The sequence below is a fragment of the Podarcis filfolensis genome (assembly GCF_964270895.1).
Source record: "Podarcis filfolensis genome assembly, chromosome: Z".
In the NCBI taxonomy this organism is placed as follows: Eukaryota; Metazoa; Chordata; class Lepidosauria; order Squamata; family Lacertidae; genus Podarcis; species Podarcis filfolensis.
This window is the reverse complement of record NC_139617.1, coordinates 21338538-21362611: the sequence shown is the minus strand read 5'-3', so window position 1 is coordinate 21362611 and position 24074 is coordinate 21338538. Positions and strand designations below refer to the sequence as shown.

At 40.2% G+C, this 24074-nt stretch overlaps 1 long non-coding RNA gene across 1 annotated transcript in view; it reads right to left on the bottom strand.

Annotated features, from left to right (window-relative positions):
* Positions 1–24074, bottom strand: part of LOC310754355 — a 94645-nt gene that overhangs the window by 17595 nt on the left and 52976 nt on the right. Inside the window, exon 3 of the long non-coding RNA XR_014543743.1 lies at positions 22836–23036. This is a non-coding gene — a long non-coding RNA (uncharacterized lncRNA). The remainder of the gene's footprint in view (positions 1–22835; positions 23037–24074) is intronic.

Here is a 24074-nt window from a genome sequence, read left to right as displayed (position 1 = left end):
TACCTGATCAGCTGTAATCAAATGGTCTGTCTTTATACCACCTACAGCAAAACTCCCTCCTTAAGCCAGCTGTAAGATTAAAAGCTTTTCAACTTGCTATCTTGGGAAATTTCTTTCAAGGAAATTACTACAAAGCCTTGTTTTAGTATGTTCCCCTACTGTGCGTCCTACTGGGTTTTTTTAATAAGGAAAGCTATCCATCCATGGAAGTGTATCCTGTTCTCCATGCTTGAGTGTATAACAGCAGGCATATACAGTAGACTCTCTGATGTTTTCCTTCTTTAATTTTCACTCCATAATGTTCTCTGCCTGGTTTTGCTGACTGATGCAGGCACCTTCATAGTAGTTTTAATTAGGGGTGTGCACAGAATCTAGGCAGGAAAAGCTGCCTTTCTGTGTAAAAGGGGGGAGGAAAAGGGGGAAAAAACAATTAAATATGGTTACCAGAAAACAATGTGCAATTATGAAAGGGTGGCTAAAACAATTTAAAATGTAGTCATAACAACATTCAAAAACATCTATAGCAGACTTCCCCAACTCGCTGTCCACCAGACATTGTTGGACCACAACTCCCATCACCCTGACTATTGGCCATGTTGAATAGGAGTTGAAGCTCAATAAAATCTATACTTTGCCGCACTGGAAAAGACTGGTCAATGGTAAAGACTTTGCCTTCCCCCCTTTTAAGGAAATAGGGTTTTCCCAACATAACAAGAGACATGTGGGATCAGACCAAATGTCCTTCTAACCTAGTAAAAGCCAGTCAGATGCTTCCCAGAATACAACAAACAAAACTTAAAAGTCACAACACTCTCCTGTAATTTCTCTCCGGCAATTGGTACTCAGTGGCATACTGGCCTTCAGCATGGGGGTTGTATATATTCGTCATGACAACCAACCATTCATAAAAGTATTTCATTAAGCATTTGTCTAATCCCCCTTTCAGAGCTATCAAAGCCCATGGTCACCATCAACACATCATGTGGCAGCAAATTCCATAAATTTACTAATTGCTGTGTGGGGAAAATACTTCCATTTGTCCTGAATCTCCCACCGACCATCTACATTGAATAGCATTCAAGTTCTAGTGTTCCAAGAGTGATAGGGCAAGTTTTTCCCATTCCATTTTGAGTCCTTGTTTTGTTCTAAGCCAAAGGACTTTGGCTGCACATGATCCTTTTGGAGGGAGAGGATGAGAACCAACAGCCCAGTTGCATAAAACATGGACTAGTGGTCCAACTCCATAAAGGGCAGCTTCTTATGTTTCCTATGTTTAACTCTGTCAGGATGCAAAGAGAGCAGGAACCTAGGAGTGGGGAACCTCAGGCCCTCCATGCTTCTCTATACAGTCCTTGGGACTCTCATTAGGCCATGACCCTCACAGGTTATGCCCTTCATTCTCTTCAAGGGGAAGAGACATAGCTCAGTCTCCTTTATTCATGCATTTTCAAAATTTTAATACATATAACTTGCAATGTTTGAGGGCTCTGGTAGAGTCCCACAGCCCTTGCACCACCTTCCCAAAGCCAGGTGAGCAGGCAGCACCTTCCTTATCCCCCTCTGGGAAGGAGGTGGGAAGGCTCTGGGAAGGCACCACCTTGCTAATTGGGGTCTGGGAAGATTGCAGGTGGTCCCTAGAAAGCTTTCATGGCCTTCCTGTGACCTTCCCAGACCCAGCATGCAACCCTCCACCTGTGGGGGTCGGGTTCCATGGGTTCTTGACTTTGCACATGGACCCCTGAAACTGAACCCTTGTGTAAGCAGTGGTCCCACTGTATACATGCATATATCTATATCTATCTATCTATCATCTATCTATCTATCATCTATCTAACTATCATCCATCCATTTATCTATCTATCTATCTAAAACAGCACTTCAAGCAGGCTTCCTCTGGATCCCTTTTCAATTTTGAGAACCACATCCTGTCAGACGTAGAATTACTAAAGGGATGACAACAGATCTAACTGTGTTAGCAAAGAGGATAGATCTTCTGCATGCACACATTGGGCACATTAATGCTACACACCCTCAACTTCGAGAATAGTACCAGCCTCTTGTAGCTTCAGGGAATGGTACCCTTCTGAGCATTCCTTCCCTATAGCTCTATAACTACCATCTTGGAAACAGCATCATTTAATTTTTATCAGAACTTCTGATAAAGGCAGAAGAGGAGAGGGAGAGGGAGAGGGAGAGGGAGAGAGAGAGAGAGAGAGGGAGAGAGAGAGAGAGAGAGAGAGAGAGAGAGAGAGAGAGAGAGAGAGATTGAAACATCCTAAAGAGATGTTTAGGAAGCATCTTAATTATTCAAACAATTATTTTCTCTCAGTTCTTTTGCAATATTTTGTTGGAAGAAAATTTGGTTTGGTTTGCAGTTTTAAACAAACTGACCTAATTCACATCTCTGGAACTAATACATAGATCAAAAATTAGGAGTGGGAGAGAAATTCATTTTAATGCCAACTTCATACATCCCAAATCAAGACGCAAACTGAAACGCAGCTCCTCTTTGAAATTCACACTTTGAAATTTTGCAATGAAGTTCTCAAAGAAAAAAAATGTGCACCAAAAGTGAAAATAATGTTTTAAAAAATACATATATTAGGAGAACAGGCATGAGAACGCATACTGATGCTCATGCACACCTTTTTTTTCCAGGGTTGTTGCTGTTTTGTTTTGTTTTTGCAATAGAACGGACCAAGCTTAAGAGAAGTGGAGAGAAAGTGAAACTGATGGATTCATCCATCCCTTACAGAATGTAATATCCATTGGATTTTGCACTTCTCCAAATTTTGCATATAGTTCTCAGCTCAAAGAAGTATCAGAATGAGTGTGTGTGTGTGTTTAACCACATATTTTAGGATAAAATGCATTTTAAAATGCATACATTGGGATAAAATATGTATTTAAATGCATTTTTGAGATAAACTATGCAATTAAGGATTCTTTAAATCCATACTTCAATGTGTATTTCACTTTTTTGTTCCTAATAGACTCAAAAGATGACGCAGCCTCTCTATGAATCTTCATTATCTATTTCATAATATTTATGTACCGCTTGAATGTAAAAAAACAAACAAACAACAACCTCAAAGGAGAAATTGTAGCAATTTATTTCTCTTGGACAAACATACCTTTTGTAATTTTATATGGTTCTGTTATGGAAAATGCAATACCGTACCAAAAAAATAAAAATAAAATAAAGACTAAAAGCCAATTTCTGTACAGATGTTCTTTCTAAAATCAAATATTGCAGATTAATGTAGAAACAGGATGGAACAGAGTTATGGCTAAACGCATGCAAAATTGTCATAAACTGGAAACAGATTGATCCATCCATCCCTATTTGCAAGTAGTGTGATGCAGCCCTTGTAGCAGAAATGCAAATGTTCTTTAAAATTCATTTGCAAATAAATAAATAACACCACCCTGACTCAGAAACAAATACATTTTATGGAAGCTTATTTCAAATAGTCTCCAAAACTAACACTGACATATATTTTGACTACAAAGAAAAGGAACATTGGACAAAGAGAATTCTGCTACATAATGCTAATGGAATAAATGCCTTTAAATGGGGGTAGGTGAGAAAAAATAAATGCACATTTGATATTTGAAAAGAATTTCCACTGTAATTAAATTAAAATTGGTAGATAAAAATGAGATTTCATAATGTTCTGGTGTTATATTGCTATCAATATTGGGTTGTGTTGCATCCATGACAACAGGATGGAAGGTTGCTTATAATACTATTATGTTACATCCCACAGCTGAATGCTAATGCTGTGATGCCAAGGAAATCAAGTTTCAAATCTGGAGTCTGTGAACTTGCCATTGCCAGACTCAGAATTATAAGGAAAAAGCGAAAGCTAATAGGCACAAAATATCAAGAGTGGTTATCTTTTCAGAAGTCCACCGTTGTCTGACAAACTGTGTTTTAACATAATACAAATGCTAAAAAAGAACACAACCCATAATATTTTAAAAAGATGGTCCAAATCAAGGATTCCCCATCCCCTTAAAAAAAATGAAGCAAAACCCACAGCTCTAGCAGCACCAGCAAATTACGAAACTTAACTCAATTTTCTTCTGCACACCGTGAGAATTGATCATTTGGTTATCCAGAGAAAGAGCTTAAGAAAACAAATGGAGATTCTTCTGTTTTGATCATGGATCTCCTTCCTCTTTTCCCACACTGCAATTTAGTCTGGGGAATATATAAGCCCAGGAGAACTGCCATTTTCCTATATAGATGTAATCCAAAAAGTGAGGTCCAATTCAGTCCTTTATCCACAGTAAGCCTTTACACAACATTGGGGGACGCTGCAGCCCTCCATATGTTATTGGACCCCAATTCCCAACATTCCTGATCACTGCCATGCTAGCTGGGAGTTGTAATCCTACAGCTTCTGAAGGGCCGCCATTTCCCTATCTTTGTTTAAAAGGTGTGCATGTAATCATAATTGGATGTATGATTCATTCTCAGGCATTCACAATATTTTTTAAGTCCATTGCATGGACTTCATTTGTGCAGAGAGGATGTTCTCTTGGTAGCAGGTTTGTTTATTTGTTTATCGCCTTTTTTGGTGTGGTTTACAATTTTACAATACATGTGCATCTTTTTTTAAAAAAAGCAACAACACCCAACTTTGGGTTCATTATTATGGGTGGGTTCTCACCAGCTCAAGTTATTCTTGTTTCATTCTTGGTGAGTTCTCTTGGTGAGTGCTCAGATATAATGCTACGTATCTCTCTTTAATGAGAGTTTTCTTCTGGTCAGTGACATCAGCATGTGCACCATTGGAGACTGGCTAGGTATGTGCAAGTGCACATTAAAAATCCCAAGGTCAAGACAATGTGATTGTTGGATATATTTACTGTACGTGTAGTCTTCCACACAGCCTACCAGAGCAGTTGGCTTTGGGAGCCCAAACTGCTGAACCCACATGCAACAGTTCAATGCACTTTAAGAACTGGAGATGAATGTTGAGAGGATACTGTGGTTGATTAACCTGCTGAGCATTATGAGAGGCCTGGGTTCATGCTGAGGTCACATCCATACCATAAAGTACTTCCATAACACATTAAGAGTCACAGCTCCCTCCTAAGAATCCCAAAGACTGTAGTTTGTTAATGGTGCTGACCAGTCCTAGTTTTCTAGAAAAGGAGGTGCCAGAACTCACCATGAACACCTCCCTTGTTCTCTTCGAATGGCAATGGTGCCCACTTTGAATGCATAGCATTGATGTGACTTGAAAACCAGCATAGTGTGGCAATTAATGTCAGGCTAGGCCTGGGAAGACCTGGTTTTGAATCTCTACTCAACCATAAAACTCACAGGATGACCTTGGACCACTCTCTCTCCCTTTGTCTTTCACAGTGTAGCCTACCTCAAAAGGGAAAGAATGAAAGAGGAGAGAATAAATTATGCAACCTTGAGTTCCTTGGAGAAAATGTGGCATATGTGTGTGTGTGTTTACTTATTTATTTCATAAATTTATACAATGCCTCATTGTAAAATAAAAAATAAAAAAATCCTCAAAGCAGTTTACAAAAAATATGTGTGAAAACCTTTGGTTTCATCTCCAGACCACACAGGCATGTTCAGCATTTGATCACTGCAACATCAATAACTTACATGTGTGAAGGTGGCATCACATATCAAATGCCATAGATAGTAGGAGCATTCATCATAAAAAGTTGTCCTGGTGTTTCCTATGTTAAATGAGGTGTGTAGTGTGGAGGTTCATAGAAGGACCTTTTTGGTGGTGGCTCCACACCAGTGTATCTCCATCGAGGTGCATCTTGCTGCAACCTTTGTATTCTTTCCTTGCTAGACTCCTTGTGGCCAATGATTTAAGTCATTTTTTGATATTTTAAGTTATGCTCATTGTACAATTCATTAACGTTATTTTCAATTTTTTTATTGTGTATTACATCTATATGCTACCTTGTATTTTTTTGCAATATGGGACCATTCTTTGGTCTTTTAATAAAATAAATAAATTTTGCAAACACTTCCTTGTGTCAGTGCTGAACCTGCCACCTCATCTTCATTATTATTTCACATTTCCCAGGACTGGCATTAAAAAATGAGTTTCTGGCTCACATTAACCCCTTACTTGATGCTGCAACAGATACAGGAATAATGCCAAATATATCTCTAATATATTTGTTTCCATTCCATCCATCAGTGCATAGCATCATTAGAAACACATCTCCCTTTTTCAAAAGAGAGAGAAAGATGTTACAAGCTGAATTGAGGCCGATGGAGAAAGATCACTCGAATTTGCTCATTGATGAACTTCCTGGGAGAAGGCAGACACTATCAATATCATTGACCTTTGTGGGTACAGATGCTGTTTCAGCATCTGGCCCTACAATTTTGAAATTAAATAGAATTGCTTTGAAGGCACAAAAATCCTGTGATGGGGAAGGAAGTTGTTTGCCTCTCACACAGTCTCTGCACTTCCCCCTTTTCCTATATGACAAGGTTGTTATTTACCGTATTTCATTTTTGTTATTTATTTCATTTATTAATCACTTCCTATGAAGCATCTCAAAGCACATCAAAAATAAAAGAACTGCATGCAGTTTAAACAATTGCATATAAAAAATTAAAACAAATCCAAAAATAAAAGGAATTTCAAATCCAGTGCAGATGCCCATTGAAATAAAAAATTTCAGGTAAAAGGCTTGTTGAAAGAAGAAATTCTTCAATAGACACTGTAATGACAGTGAATATTGTGCCTGCCTAATATGCAGCAGGAGAGAATTCCAAAGGGTAGGTGTCACCACTTTAGATGTCCAGTATCAATATTATTGTTTCATCTCACCCCAATTTCAAAGCAGTGCGAGATACTAGGGGTTCCAGGCACTTACCCAGACTTTGGTTTCCTGGGAATGAGGGACAGTGGAGTCTTTAGGATATATGGTTCATTTACACATCTATACAAACTTAGGCTGTGATGGAGGGGCACCCAGGATTAACACTCCGAGAAGATGTTGCTTCTCCCATAGTCACAGCCTTGGATTCCAACAGAAATCAAGCATGGCTCTCCCTCATAGACTTCAGCCTACCACCTGCTTCTAGCTCTCTCACACAAGTCTAGCCTTTGTCCTTCTCACCAACGGCCAGGTAAAGGAAGGGGGCCCACCCGTTTGTCCTCTGGCACAGAGCCCCTTCCTTTGGTTACCTTAACAACCTGTACTTAGGGGGCCATTACCTCACCAGGAATGCAGGTGGTGCTGTGGGTTAAACTACAGAGCCTAGGGCTTGCTGATCAGAAGGTTGGCGGTTCGAATCCTCATGACGGGGTGAGCTCCCGTTGTTTGGTCCCTGCTCCTGCCAACCTAGCAGTTTGAAAGCATGGCCAAGTGCAAGTAGATAAATAGGTACCGCTCCGGCGGGAAGGTAAATGGCATTTCTGTGCGCTGCTCTGGTTCACCAGAAGTAGCTTAGTTATGCTGGCCACATGGCCCGGAAGCTGTACGCTGGCTCCCTCGGCCTGAAGTGAGATGAGCGCCGCAACCCCAGAGTTGGCCACGACTGGACCTAATGGTCAGCGGTCCCTTTACCTTTACCTTACCTCACCAGGGAGCTAGTCTGGCTATTCAAACATTTGAATCATTGATGAATCCAAGAATTGGAAGAGGCTCAGGCATGCAGCCTAACCCCACCCTCCAAACTCACACCATCATCATTAACCCATCCTTCACCCCAAGGTCCCAGTGTGGGTTACAACATTAAAACAGAGTATCAAAAACAATTTAAGACAACTTGCAATCACAAAAATAGACATCTAAAGTGTCTAAATCCAGGATAAAGATGTGTGTGATGGGTTATCTGATGAGATTATACTTGCTGGATGTGCTTTCCTGCAGAGTATGGTAATTGGTTGGGTATATACTGTTAGGATGAGGTAATCTTTCAGGTATCTTGGTCCTGAGCTGCATAAGACATGGTATTCTTGATGTTCTCACAACCAGAGCTGCACTGCTCATCCTTGACACTCCCATCTTCATCCAACTTACAATATATAATAGAAGTTTTTTTTTAAAAAAAAGTAGTATTTCTTGGGGATATGCATGGCATTCAGACACATTCGTACATGATCACCTCATCCTGAGGTGAAGTGAGATGCCATAGATGGAAGCACTTTGTAGTGCTTCAACAATTCAGATTTTAAAAAATAAATAAATGCAGGGATGCACGTGCTGAAAACCAAAGAAATCATAGAATCATAGAGTTGGAAGAGACCACAAGGGCCATCGAGTCCAACCCCCTGCCAAGCAGGAAACACCATCAGAGCACTCCTGACATATGGTTGTCAAGCCTCTGCTTAAAGACCTCCAAAGAAGGAGACTCCACCACACTCCTTGGCAGCAAATTCCACTGTCGAACAGCTCTTACTGTCAGGAAGTTCTTCCTAATGTTTAGGTGGAATCTTCTTTCTTGTAGTTTGGATCCATTGCTCCGTGTCCGCTTCTCTGGAGCAGCAGATAACAACCTTTCTCCCTCCTCTATGTGACATCCTTTTATATATTTGAACATGGCTATCATATCACCCCTTAACCTCCTCTTCTCCAGGCTAAACATGCCCAGCTCCCTTAGCCGTTCCTCATAAGGCATCGTTTCCAGGCCTTTGACCATTTTGGTTGCCCTCCTCTGGACACGTTCCAGTTTGTCAGTGTCCTTCTTGAACTGTGGTGCCCAGAACTGGACACAGTACTCCAGGTGAGGTCTGACCAGAGCAGAATACAGTGGCACTATTACTTCCCTTGATCTAGATGCTATACTCCTATTGATGCAGCCCAGAATTGCATTGGCTTTTTTAGCTGCCGCGTCACACTGTTGGCTCATGTCAAGTTTGTGGTCAACCAAGACTCCTAGATCCTTTTCACATGTACTGCTCTCAAGCCAGGCGTCACCCATCTTGCATTTGTGCCTCTCATTTTTTTTGCCCAAGTGCAATACTTTACATTTCTCCCTGTTAAAATTCATTCAAATGAATCTAACCTTATCACAGCACCCAGGTAGAATGATGGCCAAAGAGACAACAAACACCAGAATGGGGAGATAGTGAAGGAACAGCTTTGCCTTGACTGACAGATCAAGCTTGTGATCATTTTACATGGAAAGTAAATCTCTCTTAGTTTTCCCACCACAAAATAAGCCTTTAAAGTGCCCAGTACTTGGGCTAATCTGAGCAATTTGGCAGGTTTCCTACCCAAGGGAACCCCTCTTGTGGCCACAGTTTTCAGACCAATTGCCCAAAAAGCACATGGAAAAATTAAGTGATTCATTTTTTACTTACTCAGAATTGTCAAAGCAGTCCTTGTGCAGAAAACCACTATAGATATTTTTCTGAACTTTGGCAGAAATTGAGCCCTCAGAATGTCTACCGAATTTCTACCAACTCCAAGCAAACAACAGATTTTTAAAAATAAAAAATCAGACTTTAAATGCCTAGAATAAATGCCCTTGGATCTATTTGCTTGTGGTTTGGCAGGTGTTTTTCACTGGAGGGGCTGCTGCAATTATCACCCACTTCTTTGAAAAGGTGGGGGGAATTCCCAGCAAGGAAGGAGAGAATTCTCCAAACTGAATCAGGGGGAGGGTGGGAGAGAAAGAGACTGACATGAGCCAAATCAGGCAACCTATCAATAGCCTCAGGCTGAGGTGGGTGGTTTACCAGCATACTAAATCAGGATCCAGACCAAAATATGTGGTGAGTTTATATCCATAATACTTATTACTAGATTTAGAATACCACCGATCAACCCATATTCTCTGTGGGTATCTTTCCAAATGATTATCCACCAGGTTTTGCAGGCATAAGAGTCCTTCAACAGTTGTGTTTATCATAAACTTAATCAATTTGTTTTATTTTTATCCTGGTCTTGTCCTAATAGTTCAGGAAGAGCACCTATACTTGTTTTCTTTCTCAGAGGCAGAGATAGACTAGTCTGATAGGCAATGAATGGGCCAAGGACATCTAGTGTGGTGCCAGTGTGGTGTAGTGGTTAAGAGTGGTAGACTCGTAATCTGGTGAACCAGGTTCGCTTCCCCGCTCCTCCACATGCAGCTGCTGGGTGACCTTGGGCCAGTCACACTTCTTTGAAGTCTCTCAGCCCCACTCACCTCACAGAGTGTTTGTTGTGGCGGAGGAAGGGAAAGGAGAATGTTAGTTGCTTTGAGACTCCTTCGTGTAGTGATATAGCGGGATATCAAACTCTTCTTCTTCTAGTAACCTTTTTTTTTTTTTTTTGCCTAAGCAGGGATTTGAAATCAGGTCTCTCAGTTTTAAGTAGCTGTAGATGTGGTGCAGCTGCACCACACACCTGACTACGATCCAGCTGGATCACTGCTGTTTACCAGGATGGATAAAGGGAGAGGTGAGGCAGGAGTGAGGTTTGTGTGATGCAAATGTACAAAAAGAAACTAACCTGCCAATATGTTTGCACCATGCTGGATACATTAATGCCTCCTCCTTCCCAGTATGCAGCAGTGAATGCAACTAGTGGGAGGTCAGGTGAGCAGTACAGCCCTACCATGCTGTCTGCTACTAGATTTAGGATCTATGCACATGTCTAGTCAATGTGGTGCCTTCCATATATTGTTGGACTGCAACTCTCATCAGCCCCAGCCAGCATATTATACATAGAGTACTGTGGAAGGACGTGTGGATCGAGAATTGGCCTCCACAGTTGCTTACAGACTCATTGTTAAAACCGTGTTTATGGAAGACAATCTTACTCGGCTACGAGTGATCGCCAAAGAAGAAGACACATAGCTACTGAAAATAGGCCACTGTATTTTGATTTTTTTAAGAAACAGAAATGTGAGATATTCTCTTTTAAACAGGCAGTGTATCCAGTTCAAAGATTCCAAAATAGTGGGTTAAAATGCAATGGCTGGTCAATGAAAGATGATCGCTGAAAGAGCTTGGAGCAGCAGAATACAGCAAAGAAAACCCAGAGAATGATATGAATATAGATGATGCAGTTCTACTGCTGAACCAAATCAGGGTTGACCTATAAGATGACTGGGTAGGAGGTCTCCTGGGAACCACCATTAGGCTGAGGAAAAGCAAGGTATGTGTAATGAATGAATAGGTGTAAAGGCATTAGAATCTAAGCATTCATACCAATGAATTTGCTTACTGAATCAACCTAAAATGCTTAGCTCAAAACAGAAACACTCTAAAAACAATAGTTATCTTTCAGCACATTGCCCTGGTACCACAACTGGATCCACAGTTTCATCTACTGAGTCTATCGGAAACCGGCTGGGTGTAGAGTCTTTGGTTGTTGCTGTTGTTCTACAGATGTGGCAATAATTTCTACATGGGTAAATATAACTTGTCAATTCCTATGCACATTAAACTGTCTGGCAGATAACCTGTTGAAGTCTGAAGTCCCAGATTGGGTTACTGCAAGTGGTAGACAAATCACTTTATTTTTTCCCCACTTCAGTTTCATACACGTATGTTTGATCTTAACTTCTTTCTATATGGTTTTCTGTAGATTTTAAATGAATTTTTTTTATTTAAATCGTTTGCATTTTCCCCAATACAGTGGTACTTTGGTACTTGAATGGCTTGGCTCCCAAACAAATCGGCTCCCGAATGCCGCAAACCCAAAAGTAAATGTTCCAAAAGTAAAATGCGAACGTTTTTCGGAAGTCGAACATCTGACATGGCTTCCGCTTGAGTGTAGGAAGCTTCTGCTGCCAATCGGAAGCTGTGCCTCGGTTTTTGAAAGGCTTTGGGAGTCGAACAGACTCCCAGAACTGATTAAGTTCGAGAACCAAGGTACCACTGTATACTCATTTTGCATGTACCTTCCACTAAAAAATATTTACCCCCTAAAATATATATTTTTGTGCATCCATCATCTCTAAATTGTATGCATTTCTCTTACAATGCACACATGTTTGAATAAAAATGGCATCACAAATTTTGGAGAAGTGCACTATCTGAATGATAATTTTATCCACATAAAAGTCTGGGAACCATGGATTAGATGGGTTTGACTTTGAAATCCAGACTGAATGAAATTATCTTCCATCCCAAGCTACAAGTCAACCTATAAATTAACAAATTCCCCATCTGTTTCCTACTGGATGCACAGAAGCACAAAAGGCCCTGAAATGTTGATCCACTTCTCAGGATCTGGATTTGAAATAATTTTGCATAGATCAGTGACTTGAAAACTGATCTGTATATCAGTGTTGAATAATGAAATTCTTCAGAGGAACCTTCCCAAGGATGAGTTTGGAAACTAGTGATGTGAGCTACCGTAACTTCAAATTGGGAGAGATCAGAATATGAACTCCCTCTATATGGCGAAGAACCTTGACAATCAAATTTATTTAGAACATTTGTTGACATCTCAATCAACATAGTCCTCTGGGTGATTCACACAGAGTTCAAACAATATACAATTAAATCATTAAACTATTATAACAATAATTAAAACACTTAAAACATTTTTTTACCTAAAAACCAATGAAAGCAGAATAACAGCATTTAAAGCACAACATAAGCAAAATGTTTCAAATGAAAGAATGACGGCAGTGCAATCTAGAAATTAAAATAAATACTTATATCTAGAGTAATTAGTTGTGTTTCTGATCCATTGAATCAATGGTGAACTTAGTCACTGAATTCAATGGAACCTAAGTGCATGTAGCTTAGATTGGATACAAGTAATTGTAATTATTTGAAGGTTTATCTTACACTGTTACCCCACTCCATATTATTTGCACTGAGTTTTAAATGCTGTTTGACTGCAATTCGATGCACACCTATGTGAGAGTAAGCCCAACTGATAATAGTGGAGGTTATTTCCGAGTAAATGCACTGCTTGTCTGGATCCAACATCATGCGTACCCCTGGGCTGTAACTAAAGGCTATTTTCTAGAAGCAAAAGTTTATCAGAGGGGAACTGCTGAGAGCAAATTTTGTAGGGTTCGTTCAAGCAAGCAAAAAGGCATGCTTTATCATCTTTCAAATAGGTCTCTTCCACAGCAAAATGTATGCAGGGAAATGTAAAGTTTGAAAAACCTTCAGCCCCAGATTCTGTCCCCCCACCCTGGTCATACAAGCTTTCCATATGTGGGGAAATGTTGGCAGTGTGCCCTCATATAAAGACTGCTATCCATGTGGGTTCTGAGACAGTACAAGCCTAGGAGAGGACTATACCATATTCCTTCCTCCAGTTTGAATCGCCTCTCAATGTGTTGCAAACACCCCTTTGCAATTATAACACTAGCCCACAGCAGCTCCTTGTTTGCCTCACAGTAGCTAAGCTGGCATTGTGGCATCCAAAAATGCACATATAGATTACATAGGCAGGCCTCTAATGACAGATAGGCCCACCTGCTAGAGAGTGGTATTTAAATGGCAGGACAAAGGGAAGGGAAATTGCCTAAGGGAGTGGGATTAGGATCAGGTGAAGGTTAATCAAAGGAAATGACAGTTAAATGGTACTCTGGGCTCCTGAGACTGTACGTGTGCATTTCGCTGGAAAATGTGTTGTGGGTTTCCCATAAAGAAATATATATAAACAGAAGCAAAAATAATGGATCAAAAGGAAACATAATTTTCACTGCTGCCCCATCAAAACCTTCACGGCTGGTTTCAGAACGTCCATCAGCACAGCCCTAAATAACAAGCAGAACAAAGAAGAAAGCCATATTACAGACACACACACACACACACACACACGCTGCGTTTTATATATTTTAATATATATATATATGAATGAAAAGTAGTATCATGATTTGGATGTGGGTTTCACACAGCTGAACAACTCAGTTCCCTTAGGAAGTGTGATTGGATTGCAATCTGAAATATTCACATGCCTAAAAAGGAGGGGGTACTGGTCAATACTTGGAGATGAGTGCCACACACACACACACCATTTTAAGCTTGTGGGTTTATCAGGCTGCAGTCTTCAATTGGGAGTAAGTCCCTTTGAACTCAATGGAGTTTACATCTTGAGTAGGTAGTTACAGAATAATCTGGAATAATCAAACTCACTAACATTCTTTTTTGGGAAAAAAGAAATCATAATTTTGTTATTAGAGAAGAAGCATAAGTTACACATAGACTTTTCACAGTAAGGGGAATAATAATAAAGCATAGTAAGTTTTACCTAGTGATCATAAATAGAATGTGCAGGGAGAGGAATAAGAAAATAAGGTAATCTTCTACAAAACCTCTCCACATAGTAACCTGGGAAATTGGAGGTTCAGTGGAGTTTGCATCTGAGTTGACAAAGGAAAAGAATTCATGCCACATCAAATGAAAACAGTCTATTTTTGACTTGCCTCTAAAGTCTGAGGGCTCTCCTTTGCTGTGTTAGGTGTTCTAAAATCTTTCCAAGCCACTCCTCCTGAGAGCTGGGGTGGTAGGTTAGATTTCCAATGAGAAGCAACTGTGAATCTGGTGCAGCTAGGAGCATGAATACTAAGGACTTATCAATAATTGAGGGATTTCTGCCCCCTTCCAAGTAGTGGAGTGCCAGGGCTGGGGTTGGCATTAGAGTTGTGCATTTTTAGAGTTAACTTCTTGTATTCTTGCAGATATGGTTTTTAACAGGGCTCTGGACCACAACATTTCCCAGTCATGTTCCTCTATCTGAATATCTGGGTTACTCTCACAAACTAATCTCAGTCCATGGGAGGAGCCGGATTCTATACTGAGTAGATATTTGTATATATTAGAAGCTAGGCCACTTTGACTGGAGATTACATATGAACAAAAGGATTTTAAAAATGTCAAGTAATGGAGCCCTTCTCCTTTATAGAGTAGGAATATACTTGCTTGAGTTGGAGCCAATTATATAATAATAATAATAATAATAATAATAATAATAATAATAATTTTTATTTATACCCCGCCCTTGCGAGTTCAAAAACCGGGCTCAGGGTGGCTAACAACAAATGTAAAACACTTTAAAACACTTAATTATAAAAGCAGCATAAAAATAAAAACATGAATAACAATAAAATTCAAAAATCAATCAGATATTCCCCAGGGCTAGGTGGCTGAATTGGTCCTACTTGAGCCAGTGAGGAGGCCAGAGGAGAATTTGCTGTGGGGTCTCAGAGCAGGTGATCTTCATAAAAAGGGGAGGGGAAGGGAAGGGAAGGGAAATAAAAGATCAGGCTGAATTCAACTTAAAGGCCAGATGGAATAGCTCTTTCTTACAGGCCCAACGGAAGGAGGTTAAACCCTAAAGGGCCCTAGTCTCATGGGACAGAGCATTCCACCAGGTCACAGCCATCACTGAAAAAGCCCTGGCCCTGGTGGAGGATAGTTTGATTTCCTTAGGGCCCAGGACCTCTAAACTATGGTTATTCATGGACCTTAAGGTCTTCTGCGGGGCATACCAGGAGAGGCGGTCCCGTAGATACGAGGGCCCTAAGCCACAAAGGGCTTTAAAGGTCAAGACCAGCACCTTAAACCTGAACCTATACTCCACCAGGAGCCAGTGCAACTGGTAAAGCACATGTTTTGCCCGATGGGTGGGGTATAAATAATAAAATAATTGTGGTTATTTTTATGGTTGTTGTTGTTGTTATGTAAGTTTTCCAAAATGGGTTGACCTTTGGGCAAAATATATTTAGTTGTATAGATTCACCTTTTTCTCCACAATAGGAATTTGTGATGTTCATCATTAAAGCAAAAGGCTGGGTGTTCCAAAATAGGAGTTAAAGGCAATGGCAAATGAGCATATGTGTTTGCCATTTATGCCATATTCAGAGGGTCAACTGTAGAAACACTTCACTTATTTTGTTCACTAAAGTTTTTCAGCCTGATGTGGCTTGTGATCCACCACCACAAAGTAACCCATCATGAAATGTTAAAACTGAGGCACAGATTCAATTAAAACAAAACAAAGCAAAACAGTGTTGTGAACCACTACTGAAATAGGAGAACATGAGGCAAAATACATCAAATGCATTATTCATTATTTGCAGTATTAGAAGTATCCATAGTATTACAAGTTATTTACACAGCTCTGGTAAAGCCTAATCTGTTTCCCTCTCTGGTACTAATGAAATATGGCATCAGATCTTGAATCATCCTATTACATGGCCTTGCAGGAACATAAAAGGTTAGGATTCCAGAGTTATTAATCCTCAATCGTTTTGACAATTGATTTTGAACACACAGACCAATGCACTCTTTTTAACATACAATCAGAAATGCTCAAAATTAATTGATTTCTCCCATGCACACCTGGCAGCAGCAAACTTTGAAACAAAGATGTGCATTTGTGTTTAGCTGTGCTGTTTTGTCAGCATTTGGGACTGGACCTTGTTGTAAAAAAGCCATGCCAATTCTACAGAGAAGGGAAGCTTACTTGGGGTATAGGGATGGACGAGGAATTTGAAAAGCTCCCTTCCCCCATGCATACACCTTGCTTGGTGAGTATTGACTTTTTCTTTTACTCTGTGCCATAATGTCTGATCAGATCTATGGACACTGGCTACAATCCAATGCAGCGTTAAGAACACTTAAGCCCTTTGAAATCAGCTGGCTTATACACACTTAGCTCTGTGTTGCATTGTGGCCTCTGAGGCTGGAACCAGATATTATATATGCATCCGACTCTGAACATAAGAACATAAGAAGAGTCCTGCTGGATTAGGCCAAAGCCCCTTCTAGTTCAGCATCCTGTTCTCATAGTGGCCAACCAGATGCCTATGAGAAGCCCACAAGAAGGAACTGAGCACAGAAGCCCTCTCCCCGCTTGTGATTCCCAACAACTGGTCCATACCCTCCAACGTTTCTCCATTGAAAATAGGGACGTCCCATTCCACAATGATAATTTTACTACTTATACCCAACACATCTTACTGGGTTGCCCTAGCACTCTGAGCAGCTTCCAACATATATAAAAACATAATAAAACATTAAACATTTTTAAAAAAACCTTCTCTATACAGGATTGCCTTCAGAAGGCTCGGGGGTCAGATAACTCTGTACCCTCTAACATTTCTCTAATGGAAACAGGGGCATCCAACCACGCCCTCCGACATTTCTCCAGTGAAAATAGGGACATCCTAAGGGAAAGCAGGATCAAATCAGAAACCAGGAAGGCTTCTCTAAATCAGGGACATCCCTGGAAAAAGAGGGGCAGCTGATCATCAAGACATACTGCCTCTGACAGTGCAAGAGAGTAGCTGCTGATAACCTTGCCCTCCAAGGCAACTCAACCCCTCCACACTTAGTATCACTCACTGCAGGGAAGAGGAGCAAGTTTCAGTCCAAGGGCCTCATTCCCATTTAGGCAACTTCTGAGAGGCTGAAGGAAAAAGTGAGCAAAGCTATGAATCTGAATGTTACCTTCATAATCTAACTTGGTTTCCACACACACACACACACACACACACACACACACACACACTTCTGTCCTCCATTCAGGTAAACAAGAAACACAGTCCGAATTCAAGGACACATTCCAGCTCAGCAAAAACACTCAACAGTGTCAGAGCAGAGCCATGCAACAGTGATAAACTTCAGGCTCTCAAATTTCAATAGTGCCCTGTGCAGTGCTAAAAGTGCCCCACCTCTTGGTTCTACACCATTGTTGTGGTGCCCCCTGCAGCATGGCAACCAGTGTGGCTGAACCAGTTGCGCTACCCTAAAACCACTTCTGTGGGGAAGGTTGTGGCCTGGGAAAATAATATGGGGTGTGGCCTGGGGATAACCTGAGGCAAAGGAGGTTTTAGGGTAGCACGACCAGTTCAGCTGCACTAGGCACTGGCACCACAGTGGGAGCTGCAACAGTGATGTAGAATGGGGTGCAAGAGGCAGGAAGTGCCAAATTTTAGAACCGCACAGGGCGCCACTAACATTTGGGAGCCCAAAGTCTGCCACTATCTGAGGGACAGAGAAGGCTGGGGGGCACATTTGGCCTTTGAGCTTGAGGTGATAACTTATGATAACTTTCTCAAGTGTTGACAACTGGCTGCTGGCAAGGTAAGGAAACGTTCAGCATCATGATGTCAAGATGTAGCAGTTGTTGCTGAGAGCAGAGTAGAATGGCTACTTAGGTATCACCAAAAAGAGAGGACAAATGAGGATGCCGATTTGCATAATATTCAAACATGATAGTTTCTATGCAGAGATGCAAATGTATACGGAAGCCCCAAAGCTGGAGAGTGGAAGCTCCCAAACTGCTGCAATCAGTTCTAAATTATTATTCAAACTTGTGAATGTTTGACTGTATTAGTTACATTTTACATGCATGGAATATTTCTTGGAGGTGTGGGTATGTGGTGATTATTAGTTATATGTATTTTCAAAAACTGAAAAGTGGTTGTTTGCTAACTTTATTTTTCAGTTTCTGAAAATACATATAATACCTTTTTAAGACTTAAAAATAAAACACCAGTTGTTGGGGCAGCGTCTATTGTAAACCCCTCCCTGGGGGTGATTCCCCGCATAAATGGGAACTTGAACGTTAGCCTCACTTACTGCTAGGCTGAATTGTTGATTTGTTGTTCACAAATAAACATGGCTGTTGATGCCTTCCTGAATAAAGCTGCTTTGTGGTTTCAGGGTAGGCTTGTTGCAAGGTCTTCTCATACAGTGAGTGCATTTATAAAAACTTTGAGGTTTCATCAAGTGGTATATTAATTAATTAATGCTCTTCCCAAACTTCGTGGGATACTGCACCATCTGGATAAAGTAACAATATATACCAACTCTCATTCTCCACTAGTACTGTAACATTTGAGAGTCAGTAGGTACTTCTGAATGATGAACTGATTTCCAATGAGGGTGTTTAAAAAACAACAACCAGCTGACTAATCCTGGATAAATGCAAACACTCATATTAATCTTGTTCTTTTCGTTGGCAATATCTCGAAAGGCATTTGCCAAGCCATTAGCCCCTTCCAACTATAAAATAATGTTGCGTTTCTGTATCAAATAGCTGTTTAAAAGTTCAAGCCCAGGCTATGCTTCTTTTTTTGCAAACCTTATCAGAGTCAGTTATAGATACTTATCCAAAAGACACAGCCCCCTCTAAAACAGCCTTCTTCAACCTGGTGCCCTTCAGATGTTTTAGACGACAACTCTCATCAGCCTCAACTGGCATAGCCAATTGCCAAGGCTGATGGGAGTTAAAAGGCAGCAGGCTGAGGGAAAGTATTCTAAATTTTGGTCTGCATGTCATTCTTGCTTCTCACCTGATAATAGTTGAAGGTCTAGCAGAGTGTTCATTAGGATAGCAATAGAAGCAATGTATTTAACTGCATTTTGCGATTTCATGCTTGTGAGTCACCACAGAAGTGGAGCCAGGCTTTGTTCCCTCTTTACAATGTCCCAGGTTGCATCCCTTGAAACTCAGACCCTGAGGAGTCTGAACAGAGTGGACTGTGGCACTTCAGATAGTAACTGGCTGTATGTGTCATGTTCCTCTACAAAAATCTCCTCACATGTGGAAAACTAGAAAACAGGAGGGAACAGACTGGGACAGAGCCTTTATCTCTGTTGTGCTAGTATGGAGGGTGTTCCCCCAGCTTCCCTTATCTGCTGTTCAAAGTACCTCCCCCTTCCCATGACTATGTTCCATCACAATATTTAAGATAACCAGGAACACCCTCATTAGCTTACTGTCCATACAGTAGCTCAGTTCTACAATGGCACACCAAAGACCCATAAGGCTGGGTGTCCTCAGGAAGTAACAGAAAATATTTTTGTGACTTTTGGTGGCCAAGGAGAGGGCAAGGTGGGGTTTAAATCAACATAAACCACTTTGTTACCTGACAAAAGCACTTGGGTTGGCTCAGGCTACAGGAAGTATAAAATGAAATGAAGTGCTTTGGGGACCATTTAAAGGAAATATTGTTCCTCTTATAGGATGTTTTTATTTCTCCTACTTTTTATGAAGATATCTTAGGGGAAAATTGATGAGAAGTTCTATGAGCTACTCATTGTTCTTGGAGTGAAAATATTCTGCTTTCCATCTCTGCTTCAGAACAGCAATATTGATGCTAAAACTTTTTTTAAAAAACAAAACAAAAACAACCCCAGGAAATGTAACTTGATGTTTCTCAAAAGTCCATAGCTGTTCCTCTTAAGAACACTAAAATTGTGATGTCAATGTGTATGAATCCAATTGCCTATCTTCATCTCCAAAGCCTCTAGCTCCACCAAGAAAAAAATGAATGCCACTTACAAAATGAAATTGAGGCTTCTATTTCCCCCTCATTTGAACTACAATGAACTACCAGATAGGGTTGGGAGAGAAATTTGATTACGTTGATTAAGCTCATATATTAAAATGAATGTATCAAATCTGCAATTTCTGAAACAATGTAAGAGCTGAAACACAGCCATCCTTAAAAAATTGCACTTATTCATTTTTTGTGATGTTCTCCAACCAATTAATGTTTGCAAAAAATACATATACAATGGGAAAGTATGCACAAAAATGAATATATTAGTGAATATAACCTACAAAAATGTGTTATACTAGGGGCGATTGCTTGCAGAAATGTACATTAGTCAAACCTATATACAAAAATGTGTTTATTAGGAAAAATGTGTAGTAAAATACTGGTGAATTTTCATGAGAATATTTTTTTAAAAAAATCAAATTGCTCCAGAAATGTGGAGAACTGCATTTAAGATGGGAGAATGAGAAAATTGACAAATCCTTCTATCCCTAGCAGTGGGAGAGGGGGCTCCCTCCAAAGCATTTAGAAAAGGAAGTGTTTAAACATGTTTCCATTTTATTTCTTCCAGAGATTATAATGCATAATTTTTGCACAAAAGTCAATTACATAGCCCAGTGATTTACCAGCAAAGCTGGTCAAAAGATATTATCTTAGTGCCAGTTAATGTGTGTGACTAGTTACAAGACAAAATAAATCCTTCGGAAATTACTTTTTAAAAAAAATGTACATAAGAAAATCTCAACCAAAATGACAGCCCTAGTAAATGGTTTCCATTTACCAGAGAGAGTGACAGCTTTTTCTTCCCTAGGAAATCACTGTCCCTTTTCTGCCTTTCAGAGAAGTATTTTGAGGAGAGACCTTAAAAATAAAAGTGTGTCTGTGTGGTTATGAGTTAACAGCTTTTCTGATTTCAGCAGTGGTGTGTGACATCAGAGCAGAATTTTGGGGCAGCTGTGCCAGCCCCCTCCCACTCAGCAAAATGAGGGCCCCTAAATGTAGCAAGCCTTTCTTACCACATTTTGAAGCAAGTAATACCTATTAAAAACCTAAATAGGAGGAGAGCAGAAGACCATTAAGTTCAGAGCTAAAATCACCTAATCGCACCACTGGGTTTTAGCCTATGCATAAACAGAAATGTCCCATAGTGTTTCATCCGGGAAAAGGGGAATGGGTGCATCACAACTCCAGCACAACCCCACCATAGCCAATTGGATCACTCTGCTATTTCTGTCAGATGCATTAATCAAAACGCAACATCCCATCACCTATAGGCACCAGGCAAAAGCTTTCCTCTATGACCTAAGAAGTAGGTGGGATGATTTTAATGTATTTCTTTTTCTCCTTGGTTTTAATGCATCAGGGAGGGGGATGTTGTCTGGTTGTTTGCTTGAAAGTCACTTTGAGTACATCTGGGCAAGATAAAGCGACTAACAAATTGTAATAACAATTTTGGGAGAAGCAACACCTCCAAGGGAACAAACTTGAAGCTATCCCATACTGCACTGCATTGAATTTTCTCAATATGCAAAAACCTTCTGGGCCTGTCTTAAAAATATGGACTCATCCATTTCTTGAAAGCAGAGTGTGTAAGGAGGTGTGTGCACAAGACCAGAATGGATGTTTGTAAGTTTCTCCACCCAAAATAGTCTCACGTTGCACATTAAAGAGGTATACTTGGAACTACTCAAATGTCTTTAGTTTTTATGTGCCAGAGCAGTTTTCCTGGGTCCTGTCTCTGGGATGACACAGAAGGAATCATGATCAGGGATTAATATTTTAGAAGAGATTACCATTACAAAGGAAAAAGCAAAGCTATTGATACCATGCAACCTTCTGAAAAGGACATTCTGCTGAAATCAGATTCAAGTCATTGGATACAAGCAGCTGAGAGTTCCCAAGCCAAAACAAAGAAGGAATAAAGTTTCAAATACCTTTTCCCACCCTCTTCCAAGAATGTTAAATAATTCTGGTATATTTTGTCCTGAAGTGACTTATTGTACAATTGACATACTAGGGATGGGAACAATTTGACTTGAAACGTTTTAATGCTCATGCCCATCTGAGGAATTACTTCATGGAATGAAATGGCAAAGGTTACTAACATGGTTCCTTTAAAGTTGAGTTGATGCAGGGAACTAGAAAAACTTGCACTTTCTGGATAAAATCATACTCTCTGATTACAGGCTTGTCTGTCACATGGAGCTTTCTCTCCACCATCCCCCCATGGTTTCCTTTCCCTCAACATCCCTCCCTTGTGTTTACCTTATATGGTAATCTTAGAGACATTTAGAGATTAACCCTATATACAAGAAGCTGGCATAAAGCAAGCCAGTATAAGTTAAGACAGCGTAAAGTTACACCAGATCCAAACTCTATTCAGCGGTGGCCCTACTGCTAATTGAGCAGGCTTCAGACTGGCAGAGGGAAAAGAAGCCTTTGAAATATTGTTTGAGGTGCACCACCCTTTTTGCTGCCTTAACTTATACCTAGTTTACTGGTCACATGACTGAGCTGAAACAGTGTAGGATCCAGCCTATGTCTCCCTTCTTTGGTTCCTCCCCCACTATGCCCCTATAGCACTCATTTTTCAGAGCTTAAACCAGTTTACGATACTTAGGATACTTACTGTGTCAGCAGTATTGAGATTGTGGCCTACCCAGGAAGGACCATAGCTCAATGATAGGAGGTCTTCTTTGCATTCAGAAGGTCCCAGTTTCAATCCCCAGCATTTCCATGGAGCCATGAACAGCAGCTGGCAGTCAATGTAGGCAATACTGTGTTAGATGGGCCAATAATCTGATTCAGTGTAAGATGTCTTCCTTTGATCCTAAGAGCAAGAAAGGACCTAGTCAACATTATGAAGGGTAAAATGAAATGGGTGCAGCTTTGAAAGCTGTTTATCTGAGATGAAGGATATTAGGAAGGGCCACTCACTTGAAGGCTTTTGGCAGAACTACATATCACTTATCTAGGGATGACCAGATCCAACATTTCTGGATCATGTTTATGTAGCAATGCTTCGTGGATAATTTCCTCATTTCACTCAGATTTTTTTTCCACATGCTTACAGGATAATTTCCAAGAGCTATCGTGTGGATAAAGCACCAGAATTAGCTCTTAGCAAACTTAAAATGAGAACTGGGACTTTGAAGAAAATATTTATTTATACTAGTAATTATTTTCCCTCAGGGATGGTGGCAATTACTTGGACAGTCAGGCACAAGAATGAGTTTTTAAAAGGACCATTCTGTGCTAACCTCTTTGACTTCAGATTGTGTTATGCACTCCCTTGAATTCAATTAGGTGGCTCTTAACACAGAATCTGAGAGTAAAATGTCTTTAACTAGCTGTTGACAAAGAACAGTTCCTGATAAATGCAAACATCAGTGCACAAAATGCTGGTGGTGCTGACAAAGATTTTAGCAAAAATGTTTAACAATTACATTTAGAAAATTTTACAATATAACTATGTAATCCACTGCAGGTGGTGAACCCCATAAACCTATTACAATTTGCCATGTTCACATTCTCTGGTATTCTGTAGGCCACATTCTATGTCTTTTTTTTCTCCCTTCCTTAATGCACCAGTGAAAAACATCACCCACATTTAAACACCCAACTTACACACACACACACACACACACACACACACACACACACAAAATGAATTGTAAAAAAAGAATTGTAAAAAAAAAAAATCTCCAGCAAAGATCATTTATACATCTGACAACCTTTAAACCCCTAAAGAAAGTGGGGGGAGGAAACCTTACTGCTCTCTGAAGAGCTCTTTGGTGGAGCAAGGAGAATTATGAGCAACAGGAGAAATACTGGTAATTAAGACAACAATATATCTATATCTCACAGC